Genomic DNA, 16,906 nt, shown 5'->3' on the forward strand with positions numbered 1-16,906 from the left:
CTCAGTTGTGCACCGGGGCCTCCCACTCCTGTTTCTATTCTGGTTAGAGACAGTTTGCGCTGTTCTGTGAAGGGAGTAGTACACAGCGTTGTACGAGATCTTCAGTTTCTTGGCAATTTCTCGCCTGGAATAGCCTTCATTTCTCAGAACAAGAATAGACTGACGAGTTTCAGAAGAAAGTGCTTTGTTTCTGGCCATTTTGAGCCTGTAATCGAACCCACAAATGCTGACGCTCTAGATACACAACTAGTCTAAAGGACAGCTTTATTGCTTCTTTAATCAGACAACAGATTTCAGCTGTGCTAACATAATTGCAAAAGTTTTTTTAATGATCAATTAGCCTTTTAAAATGATAAACTTGGATTAGCTAAAACAACGTGCCATTGGAACACAGGTGTGATGGTTGCTGATAATGGGCCTCTGTACACCTATGTAGATATTCCATTAAAAATCATCCGTTCCCAGCTACAATAGTAATTTACAACTAACTATGTCTACACAGTATTTCTGATCAACTTGATGTTATTATATATACAGTGAGGGAAAAAAGTATTTGATCCCCTGCTGATTTTGTACGTTTGCCCACTGACAAAGAAATGATCAGTCTATCATTTTAATGGTAGGTTTATTTGAACAGTGAGAGACAGAATAACAACAAAGAAATCCAGAAAACCGCATGTCAAAAATGTTATAAAATGATTTGCATTTTAATGAGGGAAATAAGTATTTGAACCCTCTGCAAAGCATGACTTAGTACTTGGTGGCAAAACCCTTGTTGACAATCACAGAGGTCAGACATTTCTTGTAGTTGGCCACCAGGTTTGCACACATCTCAGGAGGGATTTTGTCCCACTCCTCTTTGCAGATCTTCTCCAAGTCATTAAGGTTTCGAGGCTGACGTTTGGCAACTCGACATTCAGCTCCCTCCACAGATTTTCTATGGGATTAAGGTCTGGAGACTGGCTAGGCCAATCCAGGACCTTAATGTGCTTCTTCTTGAGCCACTCCTTTGTTGCCTTGGCCGTGTGTTTTGGGTCATTGTCATGCTGGAATACCCATACACGACCCATTTTCAATGCCCTGGCTGAGGGAAGGAGGTTCTCACCAAAGATTTGACGGTACATGGCCCCGTTCATCGTCCCTTTGATGCGGTGAAGTTGTCCTGTCCCCTTAGCAGAAAAACACCCCCAAAGCATAATGTTTCCACCTCCATGTTTGATGGTGGGGGTGGTGTTCTTGGGGTCATAGGCAGCATTCCTCCTCCTCCAAACACGGCGAGTTGAGTTGATGCCAAAGAGCTCCATTTTGGTCTCATCTGACCACAACACTTTCACCCAGTTGTCCTCTGAATCGTTCAGATGTTCATTGGCAAACTTTGGTCTTGGCCATGGTGGAGAGTTTGGAATCTGATTGATTGATTGCTTCTGTGGACAGGTGTCTTTTATACAGGTAACAAGCTGAGATTAGGAGCACTCCCTTTAAGAGTGTGCTCCTAATCTCAGCTCGTTACCTGTATAAAAGACACCTGTGAGCCAGAAATCTTTCTGATTGAGAGGGGGTCAAATACTTATTTCCCTCATTAAAATGCAAATCAATTTATAACATTTTTGACATGAGTTTTTCTGAATTTATTTGTTGTTATTCTGTCTCTCACTGTTCAAATAAACCTACCACTAAAATTATAGACTGATCATTTCTTTGTCAGTGGGCAAACGTACAAAATCAGCAGGGGATCAAATACTTTTGTTCTTGGTCAGCGAGGTGACCAAGAACCTGATGGTCACTTTGACAGAGCTCCAGAATTCATCTGTGGCGATGGGAGAAACTTCCAGAAGAACAACCATCTCAGCAGCACTCCACCAATCAGGCCTTTGTGGTAGAGTGGCCAGATGGAAGCCACTCCTCAGTAAAAGGCACATGACAGCCGCTTGGAGTTTGCCAGAAGGCACCTAAAGACTCTCAGACCATGAGAAACAAGCTTCCCTGGTCTGATGAACAAGAGTAAACTCTTTGCCCTGAATGCCAAGCGTCACATCTGGAGGAAACCTGGCACCATCCCTATGGTGAAGCATGGTGGTGACAACATTATGCTGTGGGGATGTTTTTCCGTGGCAGGGACTGACAGACTAGTCAGGATCGAGGGAAAGATGAACGAAGCAAAGTACAGGGAGATCTTTGACGAAAACCTGCTGCAGAGCGCTCAGGACCTCAGACAGAAGCGAAGGTTCACCTTCCAACAGGACAATGACCTTAAGAAAACAGCCAAGACAACACAAGAGTGGCTTTGGGACAAGTCTCTGAATGTCCTTGAGTGGCCCAGCCAGAGCCCTGACTTGAACCAGATCGAACATCTCTGGAGAGACCTGAAAATAACTGATGCGATGCTCCCCATCCAACCTGAAAAAGCTTGAGAGTATCTGCAGAGAAGAAGGGGAGAAGCTCCCCAAATATAGGTGTGCCAAGCTTGTAGCGTCATACCCAATCAGAGTCAAGGCTGTAATCGCCACCAAAGGTGCTTCAACAAAGTACTAAGTAAAAGGTATGAATACTTATGTAAATGTGATATTAATGTTTTTTCTTTTTAATATATTTGCAAAAATGTCTAAAAACCTGTTTCTTTAACATTATGGGGTATTGTGTGTAATTTCAGTACTTCTGTATAACATTTCCTACAAGTTTCCTCGTGGTTCTTTTTAAAGTAATGTTCTCAAATTGTTCAGAGAATGTTAAATAACAACATTCTTCTGTGGGAATTTCAGTACTTCCGCATAATGTTTTATACAGGTTTCCTTGTGGTTCTTTTTAAAATGATGTTCTCCGAATGTTCAGAGTACGTTAAGAAACAACGTTCTTCTGTGGGAATTTCAGTACAACATTTTCTGCAGGTTTCCTCATGGTTCTATTTAAAGTCCGGTTCTCAGAAAACTTTACATAAAAAAGACAAGAAAACATTAGTAATGTTCAAAGAAAGTTCTAAGAATGTTATTTAAAAACATATACATTCCCTTCTCAGCATCAACACATTCCTTATCTATCCTCTACCTTATTAAGTGTGTTCAGGTGTGTTGGCCCTTCCCACTAATTGGCCACACCTGATCTTAATGAGTGCTTGTTTCCTTTGCTATATGGTGTTGGAATAGAGTAAAATTAACAGCTTTGTATTAGTTTAAAAAACATGGCATGCTAGCTCCATCCTGGTGGCACACTGGACTAATTCCATGGATAGAGAACAGAAGATCTTAGGTTTGAATGTCACTAATGCCGTGCCACAGTAAAAATAAAATGTGTTTATGTCCTATCTGTGCTTGGAGTTAAAAACAGTTAACCCAAAATAAGCTAGCAGTGTTATTGAAAATCTTATTGAAACATGTTCTCAGTGGTGTAAAGCACTTAAGTAAAAATACTTTACAGTACTACTTAAGTAGTTTTTGGGGGTATTAATATTTTTGACAACTGTTACTTTTACTTCACTAAATTCCTAAAGAAATGCATGTACTTTTTACTCCATACATTTTCCCTGACACCCAAAAGTACTTGTTACATTTTTAATGCTTAACAGGACAGAACATGGTCCAATTCACACATTTATCAAGAGAACATCCACGGTCATCCTTACTCCTCTGAACTGGCTGACTCACTAAACACAAATGCTTCATTTGTAAATTACGTCTGAGTGTTGGAGTGTGCCCCTGTCTATCTGTAAAAAAAAAGAAAAGTGTTTTGCTTAATATAAGTAATTAGAAATGATTCATACTTTTACTTTTGATACTTAAGTACATTTTGTAATTACATTTACTTTTGATACTTAAGCATATTTAAAACCAAATACTTTTAGACTTTTACTAAAGTATTATTTTACTGGGTGACTCACTTTTACTTGAGTCATTTTCTATTAAGGTATTTTTACTTGTACTCAAGTATGGCAATTAGGTACCGTTTCCACCACTGGTGTTACTTAATTACCTTAAAATACCCATAGTTCTGTTTTCAGAACGTTAATAAAACCTCCCAGAAAAACTTTCAGGGAACCATAGTAAAACGTTCTCAGAAACTTCCTGCAACCTAAAAATGTAAAATTCCCAGAATAGGCGACATCAATATATTTTTACCTGTCAGGAAACGTATGGCTTCCTTCCCAGAACCAATGGAAAACCAAAAACGTTCCCACAACTTCCAAGGTACCAAATGTGCTAGCTGGTCGTTATCCCCACAACAGGACTTTAAAAAAACAAGCAGTAAAGTGCTAGCATAGGGAAATATAGAAACAACGTCACATGTTCAGTTCAGTTGGTGGTTGATTCTTTGATAGCCTACATCGCAAAACCCCAAACCCGCTTCCAATAATTTCACAAAGACTTACCTTTCCTGCTTTAGAACACCTTCGGTATGTCTGTGTTACTCCTGCGGTTTGGTTCATGGTTGACAAGTAAAACTCCTGTGAAATGAAAGAGAAGCTGTTGTCTAAAAAGTAACGTTAGGCTACAAGTTGAAGGTAATTTTCACTGTGGACAACTCAGGTAATTAAAACATACTATACCTACAGTAGATATAGGCTGATTGGCCGCTTCAGGTTCTCTCCCTAAGTTGGCGTCTCCTTGGTTTGAAAAAGTTTTCGGTATAGCCTAAGCTAGTAACTTATTTATTTTCAGAGACAACGTTTTCCCCAATGTATTCCACAATATTTACAGGAATGGTTAGCCAACCTTGCGAAGTTGTTGCAAACAGCTCAAGCGTTTCTTTGGCGGCAAAAGCTCCCTCTACGTCTTTCGTTGGAAACAAACTCCAATAGCCTATCAAGCCAATAAATATAACGAACACCACAATATGGCTTCACTTTCCTATGTTTATCCTTGTTGAGCTGGAATTATTTATATACTTCACTTTTTATTCGACGAAATTAGATCCCAAACAAACTTAGATTCCTGGAATATCATAATGTTCAGGTCTGCACCTAAAGCGGACGCGCATGAAAGGTGCTATACAAATGTAAAAAAAATTATAATAATAGTTACCTGCGTGACCCTTTATATAGGCTACAGTCAATGGTGTGACCACTATACGAAAATATCCTCGAAGAATGATGGACGGTTGTGCTGACTCCAGTCTTGGTTTGTAACGAATGGGCTGGGAAATGCTACTGTCTATACTTTTCCATTCTACTCGTTGTTCTGTCGAGAGGTGGCACGCGAAACTACAGTATAAACCGGAGGGGCCAGATGACTGCGCTGCAGATGTAGCCTATAGTAAGATAGACATTCCATGTATAAGGAAGTCTATCTACTATTGTGTTTGTAACCACATATGTAGGCTACGTACTGTATGTCAATAAAGGTAGTAATTTGGAAAATGTAATGTCTTAAATGACAACCGTTTTTTACCAGATGTATTTGTAAAAAAAAAAAAAAAACATGTCCGTTTAGTGGTGATAGTAATGGTATGGTTCAAGTCTTAGAAGTGTTAAAACAAATATATATAGTTTGAATGGGAACTCATGAGTGACCTTTTTTGCTTCTTGTCTTCTGATTGGCATAGTGTAGATGAGCTGAGGGCAATCTATAATACGGCATATCTGATATCTCCAGTGATTAATTAATTGATGGGATGCTATGTTAGAGCATAACAATAGCAATGAAGTGTAACGAATGTTGGAAGGAAAGAATGTTAGACTACTGAGAAGTAACTAATAAAGGGACAGGACAGGTGCGACGCTGTTGCGGTCACTCATGTCTGTCAGCAACCCAGCCAGGGCATTCCATGCTTGCCAATGAGTCATTCATTATTAAGCATTAGACCAGAGTAAGAGCATGGTTCTTGCAACGCCAGGATTGTGGGTTCGATTGCCACAGGGGACCAGTATGAAAATGTATGCACTCTGGATACGAGCGTCTGCTGAATGACTAAAGTAACATTTTAAATAATTGAAACGCAATGTTATCTCTGCTCTCCTGGCACTAGTACGCTCTATTTTCATCTGGAGCATTTCAGAAAGGGAAGTTCCATGTTTTGTATTGGACTATACCATGGATTTGATATGAGCAAAGCCACAATTCAAAACTCTCCCTGTCTTGTGAGAACCCAGATAAGTTACACAGTGAGTCCTTGGAGCTACTTTTCAGAAAGGAAGAGGACAGCGTGTTGACAGCCAAGGGCAGGGAGACTTAGGGCAGGCACACACACATCACCCATAAGCCTCGCTGTCATCGCCAGGGACACAACCATGAGCATCAGAATATCCTAATCCTTTTCATCACATTTGACACAGAGCATGAAAACACCATTTTCATTTTCATGAATGAGAAGTTAAAAAAGTATGTAAGTTAACTGAGGTTAAATAAGCATAACATCAGACAAGGATCCCAGGTCACACTGAGAAGCTGGGTTTTAACTGCATTTGAACGGCCTCCCACTCTGCCTGCTGAGGATTCTCATTCTACACAGCATCTCAACCCTCCTACCATTAAAGCACTATTGATTGCTGAGTTTATGATGTTTTTCCTGTGTGCAGAATTTACTGTCAAATCAGCAGGTGCTGTACGGAACCAATTAATCAGACGAGAGGATCAATCTATTCCCAAATCACAGCATCTATATATTTTGGCTAAATTCCACACTATCTTAAAAAGGCTGTGTTGAGACTCCAGGGTTTGTGAACACCTGTTTTAGACAGATTTGCACCAACAAACGGCCCCACAAGATTTCCAGGCCATAGTAAACCAAGAGGTTACACAAATAGTATCACTAACTGACTCTGCATGCATTTACTAAATACTTTAGATAGCAGTAGACGGCTGACTTCTTTTGAAAACACTTTTCATTAGGATCACACTCATTTTGTTTATCTCATTTCCTTCCTTGCAGTCTTTTCTAAAGGTTTCTTTCAGGGGAAGGTAAGAACTTTTTCCGCATCATTATCTTCTCAAATGTGTCATCTCTGATCCACACTAAATTTGAGAGACACATTTTTTGGAAGGCAGACGATCTAGGTTCCTTTTGAATTTGACACTTGATGAAAACTTTGGGCCAAACTTTTCACTTGAAACTGACTTTCTGAAGTAGCTGCTGCTGGAGCAACTGTCAGAGTCTAGGTGATGTGGGTAAGGCGGAGTCAGGCGCAGGACACAGAGATGAGTAATAATAGTAACTTTACTCAAAAATAATCCTCCAACAAGAAGAACGAAAATCCAGAATCAGATAAACGAGACAACTGACAACAAAAAACACACACAAAACCATGATGGCTCCAGACGGTTAAATAGGGAAATAATTAAAACGAAATGGGAACCAGGTGTGTACAATACAGACAAAACAAATGGAAAAAGAAATGTAGATCGGTGGAGGCTAGAAAGCCGGTGACGTCGACCGCCGAACGCCGCCTGAACAAGAAGAGGCACCAACTTCGGCGGAAGTCGTGACAGCAACTGCCACTGTCACTTCTCCAAATGTCTTTCTGCATCTGGGAATTGACTCGACATCTAAATCAGGACCCTGGACAGCAGCCGTAGAACTAGCTTTCAGGCCAAAAACAGTGTTTTCCTCATAATGATGATATTGACTGTCAAAATCTAAAATCATATTATAAAAAATATTATTTCCTAGAGCTACAATATCTCTCTGAAAATATAATATAGGTCTAATAAGACCAAACATTCAAAAGTGCATATCCGATCAGGAAATACAAAAATAAGTGGATGAAGTTTTAAAAGTCAAGAGTTAAATTCAGTAAACATGGGACGTTTTTGTAAAGGACGCCTAATTCCCCAAACTCCCTGTTCTGTATCTGCACGGCAGAGATTATCTTGATTTGCTAACCTTTAGGTAAGCAGGTCCTTGGAGAATTCTCTGTGCTTTTCACTCCTATATTGGGAATGTTAATGTGAATCTCCTCTCACTATGTTGCTGTAACCAGATGATGGGTTTATGCATAATAATGCTTGCTGGGTATAATCTCATTTTAGAGCCTGGTCTTGTCCCTGATAGTATTAGAATGCTATTTCAGAGACTTTGTCTGTTCCTCCAAACTTTGTAGACTCTCTAAGTTGATGTGAAAGACTTGGATTTTTTGTAACAACAGCAGAATATCTCATGAGGTTGATTTGGAAATGTACTAAGAAAAGTTATTGTGTAGCAATGGCATATGTGAACAAGCTGGCTAGTGAGTGCTAGGAGCCATTGTGCAGTGACTTCACCTGCACTGTGACTTGAAGTAATATTACCCCCAAGTTACCCCAGTCATGGTATTGTAAGGGCAATGGTTAGCATGATGCTTCGACACACACATACACACACACACACACACACACACACACACACACACACACACACACACACACACATACACACACACACACACACACACACACACACACACACACACACACACACACACACACACACACACACACACACACACACACACACACACACACAGTATGTAGGAAGAAAGATGGCCATATGGAATTGAGAGAAGCCCCTTGTTGGCTCCAGTTTTACATTTTGTCTGGGTGCATGTTTGCATTAGAATCTTCAACAAAGGAGTGTGTCCTTCTGATTCGGAACAGATGGCAGGTGATCCTTCCAACCTGCACCACTTACGGCAGGATATAGTACCAGATGCTGCGTGGGAGAATCCCCATTCGCAAAGCTGTTTTCTGCATCCCTCTACCTTTGGTTGCACCTACAGGATGGCCAAATAATCCTAAACCTCTTTGCCACCTGCTTTGCATGTATAGTTATCCAGTGCCAGGATGGGACCTGAGTGGATGTGTGCACTGTATGTATGTTTTTAAGCTTCTATACTAATTGTTTACAAAAAATGTAAGCTGGAATTTAAACTATGGCTCTTTTGAGTGTTTGTTTCCTATGACATCCAGACAGAATGCTGGATCACTCAGGGTATGCAAACCCCATGCAAATCTCAAGTCATCTACATGTAACTACTAAAATAAAGGAAACACAAACATAAAGTACCTAATTGGGTGTTGTGCCACCACAAGCGGCCAGAACAGCTTCAATGCACCTTGGCATAGATTCTACAAGTGTCTGGAACTCTACTGGAGGGATGCGACATTGTTCTTCCATGAGAAATTCCATCGTGTGGTGTTTTGTGGATTGTGGTGGAAAAACGCTATCTCAGGCGCCGCTCCAGAATCTCCCACAAGTGTTCAATTGAGTTGAGAATTGGTGAATAAGAAACACAACACACACACACACCCTTTAAACTCCCGATGCTCCTTTGAGAACCCTCTTTCAAAGTCACTGAGATCTCTTCTTCTAGCCATGGTACCCAAAATAATGGCAACCGGGCATTTTTATACATGACCCTAAGCATGATGGCATGTTAATTGCTTAATTAACTCAGGAACCACACCAAATGTGGAAGCACGTGCTTTTAATATACTTTGTATTCCTCATTTACTCAAGTGTTTCCTTTATTTTGGCAGTTACCTTTATATGATCAGCCTTATTAAGCAGTACTGTCAAGCTTAGCCTCATATAAAAGGCAAGCAATGAAGCTGTGTAGCAATTACATAGTAATAAAACCATTATAGGGTATGATAAGGGTGTGTGCCAAAGCAGATAACCATTCAAGTTTTCATTCCAAATTGAAACTGTCTGAACCAATCACAACTCAAAGTACATACAGTACACTTTGTAGTACATGCAAGTGAAAATCCTCACCTCTGCTCTAAATGTAAAATCTTGTCCTTTAAGAGTTATAATGATATCCTCATGAAACAGCATTTATTTCACGTTATATATTCATATACTTTATTTCAGATAGTTTTACATAGATAGTGGCAATCTGATCTCATTTGTAGTCAATAGAGTAATAATATCAAATTCAACTTTAAATGAAGGTGTTCCATTTGTTAGTATCTAAACAGTTCAGTGGCTTTATGAAAATGACATTAATAATATTAAGCCAAAGAATCCTATGTCCTGTTATATTTTCACAGTCGGTGGAAATGTAATCTATGTCAGTACCAACTTGGCATTAATTAGTATTGGATGCAGTATCTGTTGCTGGAGAATGGTGGCGACTGGAGAGTGAGTGATATGGCGATGCTCAGACTGCCAGGCCCCAATACCACAACATATGGAAATATGGAAATAAGGTATGTGATCTTATTCCGATCAGGCGCCTGGCATATAAAGGAGAAGAAGAACCCCATTCTCTTCTCAGTGAGTGTTTGTGCAAAGCTATTTCACTGCAATTTCCGCAGCGAAGATGAAGGCTTTGCAGCAAACCAAGTCCAAAAATGAATGACTTTAGAGGTCATCATATTTGTTCATTCAATTTTGGGTTACCACCACCCAGTGATGATAGTGTGGAGGGAATAAACAACTGATGCAAATTATAATGTATTGCTTCTGCTTTAGCAATCCATGACACCTGCTTGTCAAACATCTCATTCCAAAATGATGGGCATTAATATGGGGTGAGTTGGTCCTCCCTTTGCTGCTATAACAGCCTCCACTCTTCTGGGAAGGCTTTCCACTAGATGTTGGAACATTGTTGCTTGAACTTGATTGCATTTAGCTACAAGAGCATTAGTGAAGTCGGGCACTAATGTTGGGTGACTAGGCCTGGCTCGCAGTCGGTGTTCGAATTCATCCCAAAGGTGTTAGATGGGGTTGATGTCCGGGCTCTGTGCAGGCCAGTCAAGTTCTTCCACACCGATCTTGACAAACCATTTCTGTATGGACCTTGTTTTGGGCACGGTGGCATTGTAATGCTGAAACAGGAAAGGGCCTTCCCCAAACTGTAGCCACAAAGTGGGAAGCACAGAATCGTCTAGAATGTCATTGTATGCTGTAACGTTAACATTTCCCTTCACTGGAACTAAGGGGCCTAGCCCGAACCATGAAAAACAGCCCCCGACCATTCTTCCTCCTCCCTCAAACTTTACAGTTGGCGCTATGCATTCAGGCAGGTAGCCTTCTCCTTGCATCTGCCAAACCCAGATTCGTCCATCCGACTGCCAGATGGTGAAGCTTTATTCATCACTCCAGAGAACTCGTTTCCACTGCTCCAGAGTCCAATGGCAACGAGTTTTACACCACTCCAGCCGATGTTTGGCATTGTGCATGGTGATCTAAGGCTTGTGTGTGGCTGCTCAGCCATGAAACCCATTTCATGAAGCTCCCGACAAGCCGTTCTTGTGCTGACGTCGCTTCCAGAGACAGTTTGGAACTCGGTAATGAGTGTTGCATCCGAGGACAGCCAATTTTCATGCGTTACGTGCTTCAGCACTCAGTGGTCCCGTTCTGTGAGCTTGTGTGGCCTACCACTTCGCAGCTGAGCCGTTGTTGCTCCTAGAAGTTTCCACTTCACAATAACAGCATGTACAATTGACCGGGGCAGCTCTAGCAGGGCAGAAATTTGATGAACTGACTTGTTGGAAAGGTGGCATCCTATGACGGTTCCACGTTGAAAGTCACTGAGCTCTTCAGTAAGGCCATTCTACTGCCAATATTTGTTTGTGGAGATTGCATGGCTGTGTGCTCGATTTTATACACCTGTTAGCAACGGGTGTGGCTGAAATAGCCGAATCCACTAATTTGAAGGGGTGTCCACATACATTTGTGTATATATAAGAAAATGCCTTGGAAAACGGACAAACTTTTGTGGAAATGGATCTGAAACCAAACTGAAAGTAGAGTTGCTATTGTTTGGAATTTTGGAATTTCCCTGCTCACAAGCAAACCTCCAACAGTAGGTCTTTCCACACAGTAAAGTAATTACCATTGCCGACCATTGAATTTGTTTCCATCTATGTCAGGCTTTATGTTCCAAAGCTATAACCATGCTTTCAATGTTGCAACTGATCCAGTGTACTTTGGAGCCCTCCTAGCTGCACTGCTATTTACAATCCATTTGAGACCAGCAGCAGCAATATGAATCGCAATGATTACCATACTTAACAATTTTCTAAATATAATATAACCCATTATGGTTCATTTACCATAACAGGCTTTTGATGGAGGTTGATTTCTTTTTATGATTACTCGGCCTCACAAGTGGCTGGTGGAACCTTAATTGGGGAGGACGGACTCATAGTAATGGCTGGAATGGAGTGAATGGAATGGTATCAAACACATCACACACAGAGTTACCATGTGTTTGATTCTATTCCATTCACTCCATTCCAGACATCATTACGAGCCCTCCTCTGCTCACCAGCCTCCCGTGCTCGGCATACATCTGTTATACAGTAAACACAATTAGATTGTGACATTCATTTAATAACACTGCCCCCTGTATCACGTATGGGCAATCACAACGTTACATTCTGATGACATTGTCCTTTGTTTTTTTATTTGTATGTTCTGTCTGTCTCCCTCTGGTCTGTTGATTGTACTGCACACCAACTGAAACTGCACTCACCAGGGTTTTCCATAGGGAGTGTGGCTGGCTGAAGCTGATACTGACTGTGCTTCTGGACTGTGCTTCTGGACTGTGCTTCTGGACTGTGCTTCTGGACTGTGCTTCTGGACTGTGCTTCTGGATTGTGCTTCTGGACTGTGCTTCTGGACTGTGCTTCTGGGAACATCAGACTGCTGCTTCTGCAGAGTGCTGGTCTTTGTGTTAGACTTTCAAACTTTCAAACTGGTCTCTTTTAAAAAAAAAGATATGTTCCATGTTTCCTCTCTGACATGCTCTTTTTAAGGTAGCTGTCTTTTATGAGGCAATTTTCAAAAACATAGCTAACTCCATTAATGCTACCCTTCCCATGTCAATGCAAACAAGTTGATATTAGAACGGAAAATTAGCATTAGGTCTAGATTACCAAAACGTGCATCTGGGAAATTAGAGCCCTCATCTTGTCTACTCAGGACCTTGGACACCGTCCAACTAGCCTATTCCCCTGCAGCTGAGCATGCTGAGTTAAACTGCTATTTTGGTCTTCATATTGAGGTTGTTTAGATTGCCCAACAAAATACAGGACTCAGTGAACACTGTAGTCTACCCCCTCCACCGATTCACAGCTGGTCCATTATTTATCAATGTTACCAATAGATTTGGATCAAGAACCTATAGTAGATTCACATATGTACCATTTCCATGTCCTTACTCAGACATTGATAGTGCCCACGAGTTTATGGTGAAGATCACAATTTGCCTTTCCACTCCGTGATATCAGGACCATCAATCTAGACGTCTACATGACCCCAGAAGGCAATATGAAGTCGTTACCCCAAATCATCCAGCCTTTTCAACCCCTTTGATGGGGTACCAGGCCAACTGTCAACACATGCTCCTTTTGATTTGACCCTGAGATAACCACCTTCACACTCAATTAGAGAGTGTATGCATGAAGATGGATCAGCTGAAGTTCTACCTGGTTTGGTATTGGCTTTGAAGCTCCATGATACCTTATCTTGTAGGCAGTGTGATAATGAGGAGATTTAACGAGCTGGTGTGGCCTAGTGTCACAACACTTCTTACATACATACCCATAATCTGAGAGGTGAGTAAAGACAAGAGCAAGTTTCAACTGACAGAATATAAAATAATTAATTTCCTAAGTTAATGCGATTTCAATTTCTCAATTTCTCTACAAATATCAGCCCTAAATGTCTACCAATGTTTAACAATGGAAAGTCATTAGAAATGCAGAGTTCATTCCGATTACAGAGGACTTCACTTCCACTTGATGCAATTTTAGATTAGCTCAAAATAAGGATGAATTCTTTGAATCTGAGTCCATAATGTTTTAGAAATGATCCTATTGACTGATCCTGACCTACAGTAGGAGATCAAGTGATATTTAAATAAATATATTTTTTAATCTACTTCAAAAGCATTTTTCCTTAGACTAAAATGCCGGATAAACGGTGTGATGTCTGTAAAACGACTTCTCTCTTTGAGAAATAAATACGAAAATCAATTTAGAGGCTACTTCCTGTATCCTGTTATGTTGTTCATGTTTACCAAAACATCCTGAAACGACAGTGCAGCCCTTCATGAGAACTCTCATTGGAGAGGATCACACAGCATGGGTCTTGTCTACTTCTAAATTGTACCCACTTTTCTGATTACCGCAGTCAGCCTGTGATGCGTGATGTGGATGACACAGCATGTTTCCCAGTGATAGAAACCAGTGAACTCTGTTGATTATTGGGTTTTAAGAGGAAATCATGAAGCCATAATTAGAAAGTCTTGTTTACAAAATGTCCTCATTAGTGCAGCTTGGAAGTAAAGCTTTTACTTTGCCATGTGTATTGATTGCAATGCCATTATAGTTTGATCAGGGTCAGACTATTATCAAATTGAGACATAACAAAATACCAATTAATTGTACGTCTAATTATGAACCTGTTTGGTGATGCTGAGCCCTCATGCAGCTGTGAGTGGTTATGTGGTGAGAAATAATTATAACTGGAAATGCTTTGCAAGGCACTTGGTTGGGTGGTGGGGGGTTGTCATTATCAGGACAAGTTTAAAAGCCGGAACTAAGAAAAATGTTTCTTTAAAAAAAAGCTTGTAAAGCTTGTAGTTTCTAACCCTAACCTTAAACTTAAAGTTACTGTTCAGTGAAAATAGCACTTTTAAAAGTTAATATTCTGTTAAAGGTAGACTCAGCCATATGACATACACTACCATTCAAAAGTTGGGTTCACTTAGAAATGTCTTTGTTTTTGAAAGAAAATAAAAAAAATGTGTCCATTAAAATAACATCAAATTGATCAGAAATACAGTGTAGTAAATGTTGCAAATGTTGTAAATGACTATTGTAGCTGGAAACGTCAACAGTGAAGAGGCGACTCCGGGATGCTGGCCTTCTAGGCAGAGTTCCTCTGTCCAGTGTCTGTGTTCTTTTGCCCATCTTAAACTTTTCTTTTTATTGGCCAGTCTGAGACATGGCTTTTTCTTTGCAACTCTGCCTAGAAGGCCAGCATCCCGGAGTCGCCTCTTCACTGTTGACGTTGAGACTTGTGTTTTGCGGGTACTATTTATTGAAGCTGCCAGTTGAGGACTTGTGAGGCGTCTGTTTCTCAAACTAGACACTCCAATGTACTTGTCCTCTTGCTCAGTTGTGCACCGGGGCCTCCCACTCCTCTTTCTATTCTGGTTAGAGCCAGTTTGCGCTGTTCTGTGAAGGGAGTAGTACACAGCATTGTACGAGATCTTCAGTTTCTTGGCAGTTTCTTGCATGGAATAGCCTTCATTTCTCAGAACAAGAATAGACTGACGAGTTTCAGAAGGAAGGGCTTTGTTTCTGGCCATTTTCAGCCTGTAATCGAACCCACAAATGCTGATGCTCCAGATACTAGTCTAAAGAAGGCCAGTTTTAAAAAGTAGTGTTATGTGAATAGTTTTCCCACATTACAAAATGACATTGGTTTCCTTACCCTGTAAGATAGAAATCCATGCTTTGGTTTTGTTTAGCATTTATAGCACACAACCAATGCAAGTAGATATCCCCGATTTGTAGAAGTATTTTCACGTTCCATGTCCAAATCATCCCAAAGTGTCAAATTGATTGTATACTGTAGCTCAGGGATGGGCAACTTTGATGGGGGTGGGGACCACAAAAAAACGGAACTCACGAGGGGCCGCAGTGGCTCGTCGGTCTGAATACCCACATCTATCCCCATCCCCCACCACCTTCCGAGAATATATTTTTGTTGTTGTTTATAAGTTCATTTCCTGCCATTCTATATTTATTCCCTTTGTCCATAGAGGATTTTGCAGTTGTACAGCTCATTTCCAGCAATTCTACATGTTTTGCCATAGGGTGGAGGCCAATGTTTTTGGCTTTCTTGACATCTATAGTATTCTCTCGGGTACGCAATCTGGTTTCCACTCGGGTTATGGATGTGTGCAATCTTAAAGGTCCTAAATGATGTCACCATTGCCCTTGATTCTAAGCAATGTTGTGCTGCTATTTCTATTGACGTGGCCAAAGCTTTTGATACGGTAGACCATTTCATTCTTGTGGGCCGGCTAAGGAGTATTGGTGTCTCTGAGGGATCTTTGGCCTGGTTTGCTAACTACCTCTCTCAAAGAGTACAGTGTGTAAAGTCAGAACATCTGCTGTCTCAGCCACTGCCTGTCACCAAGGGAGTACCCCAAGGCTCGATCCTAGACCCCACGCTCTTCTCAATTTATATCAGCAACATAGCTCAAGCAGTAGGAAGCTCACTCATCCATTTAGATGCAGATGATACAGTTTTAAACTGAGCTGGCCCCTCCCGGATTTTATGTTTAACTCTCTACAGCAAAGCTTTCTTAGTGGCCAACAAGCTTTCTCTGCCCTTTACCTTGTTCTGAACATCTCCAAAACAGAGGTCATGTGGTTTGGTAAGAAGAATGCCCCTCTCCCCACTGGTGTGATTACTGCCTCTGAAGGTTTAGAGCTCGAGGTAGACAACTCATACAAGTACTTGGGAGTATGGCTGTCCTTCTCTCAGCAGATATCAAAGCTGCTGGCTAAGGTTAAATCTGGTTTCAACTATCGTAATCACTCCTCTTTCACCCCAGCTGCCAAACTAACCCTGATTCAGATGACCATGCTAGACTACGGAGATGTAATGTATAGATCGGCAGGTAAGGGTGCTCTCAAGCGGCTAGATGTTCTTTACCATTCGGCCATCAGATTGTCCACCAATGCTGCTTATACGACACATCAATGCACTCTATACTACTCTGTAAACTGGTTGATTCATATTTATAAAACCCTCTTAGGCCTCACTCGCCCCTATCTGAGATACCTTTTGCAGCCCTCATCTTCTATATACAACACCCGTTCTGCCAGTCACATTCTGTGAAAGGTCCCCAAAGCACACACATCCCTGGGTCGCTCCCCTTTTCAGTTTGCTGCAGCTAGCGACTAGAACGAGCTGCAACAAACACACAAACTGGACAGTTTTTTCTCAAACTCTCCATTCAAGACTCAGT

General features: G+C 41.0%; 1 long non-coding RNA gene across 2 annotated transcripts in view; it reads right to left on the reverse strand.

Moving 5' to 3' along the window:
- LOC145862269 (uncharacterized) overlaps window positions 1-5,170 on the reverse strand; it is a 122,452-nt gene extending 117,282 nt beyond the window's left edge. The window contains exons 1-2 of one of the 2 annotated variants that reach the window (XR_014381570.1): window positions 5,013-5,170; window positions 4,361-4,435 (exon numbers count right to left, since the gene is read on the reverse strand). This is a non-coding gene — a long non-coding RNA (uncharacterized LOC145862269). Of the gene's footprint in view, window positions 1-4,360; window positions 4,436-4,541 lie in introns of both variants that reach the window. The other variant, XR_014381569.1, reaches the window with a different exon arrangement.
- Window positions 5,171-16,906: the final 11,736 nt, after the last annotated feature.

Source organism: Salmo salar, chromosome 19 (assembly GCF_965601325.2).
Source record: "Salmo salar chromosome 19, fSalSal1, whole genome shotgun sequence".
In the NCBI taxonomy this organism is placed as follows: domain Eukaryota; kingdom Metazoa; phylum Chordata; class Actinopteri; order Salmoniformes; family Salmonidae; genus Salmo; species Salmo salar.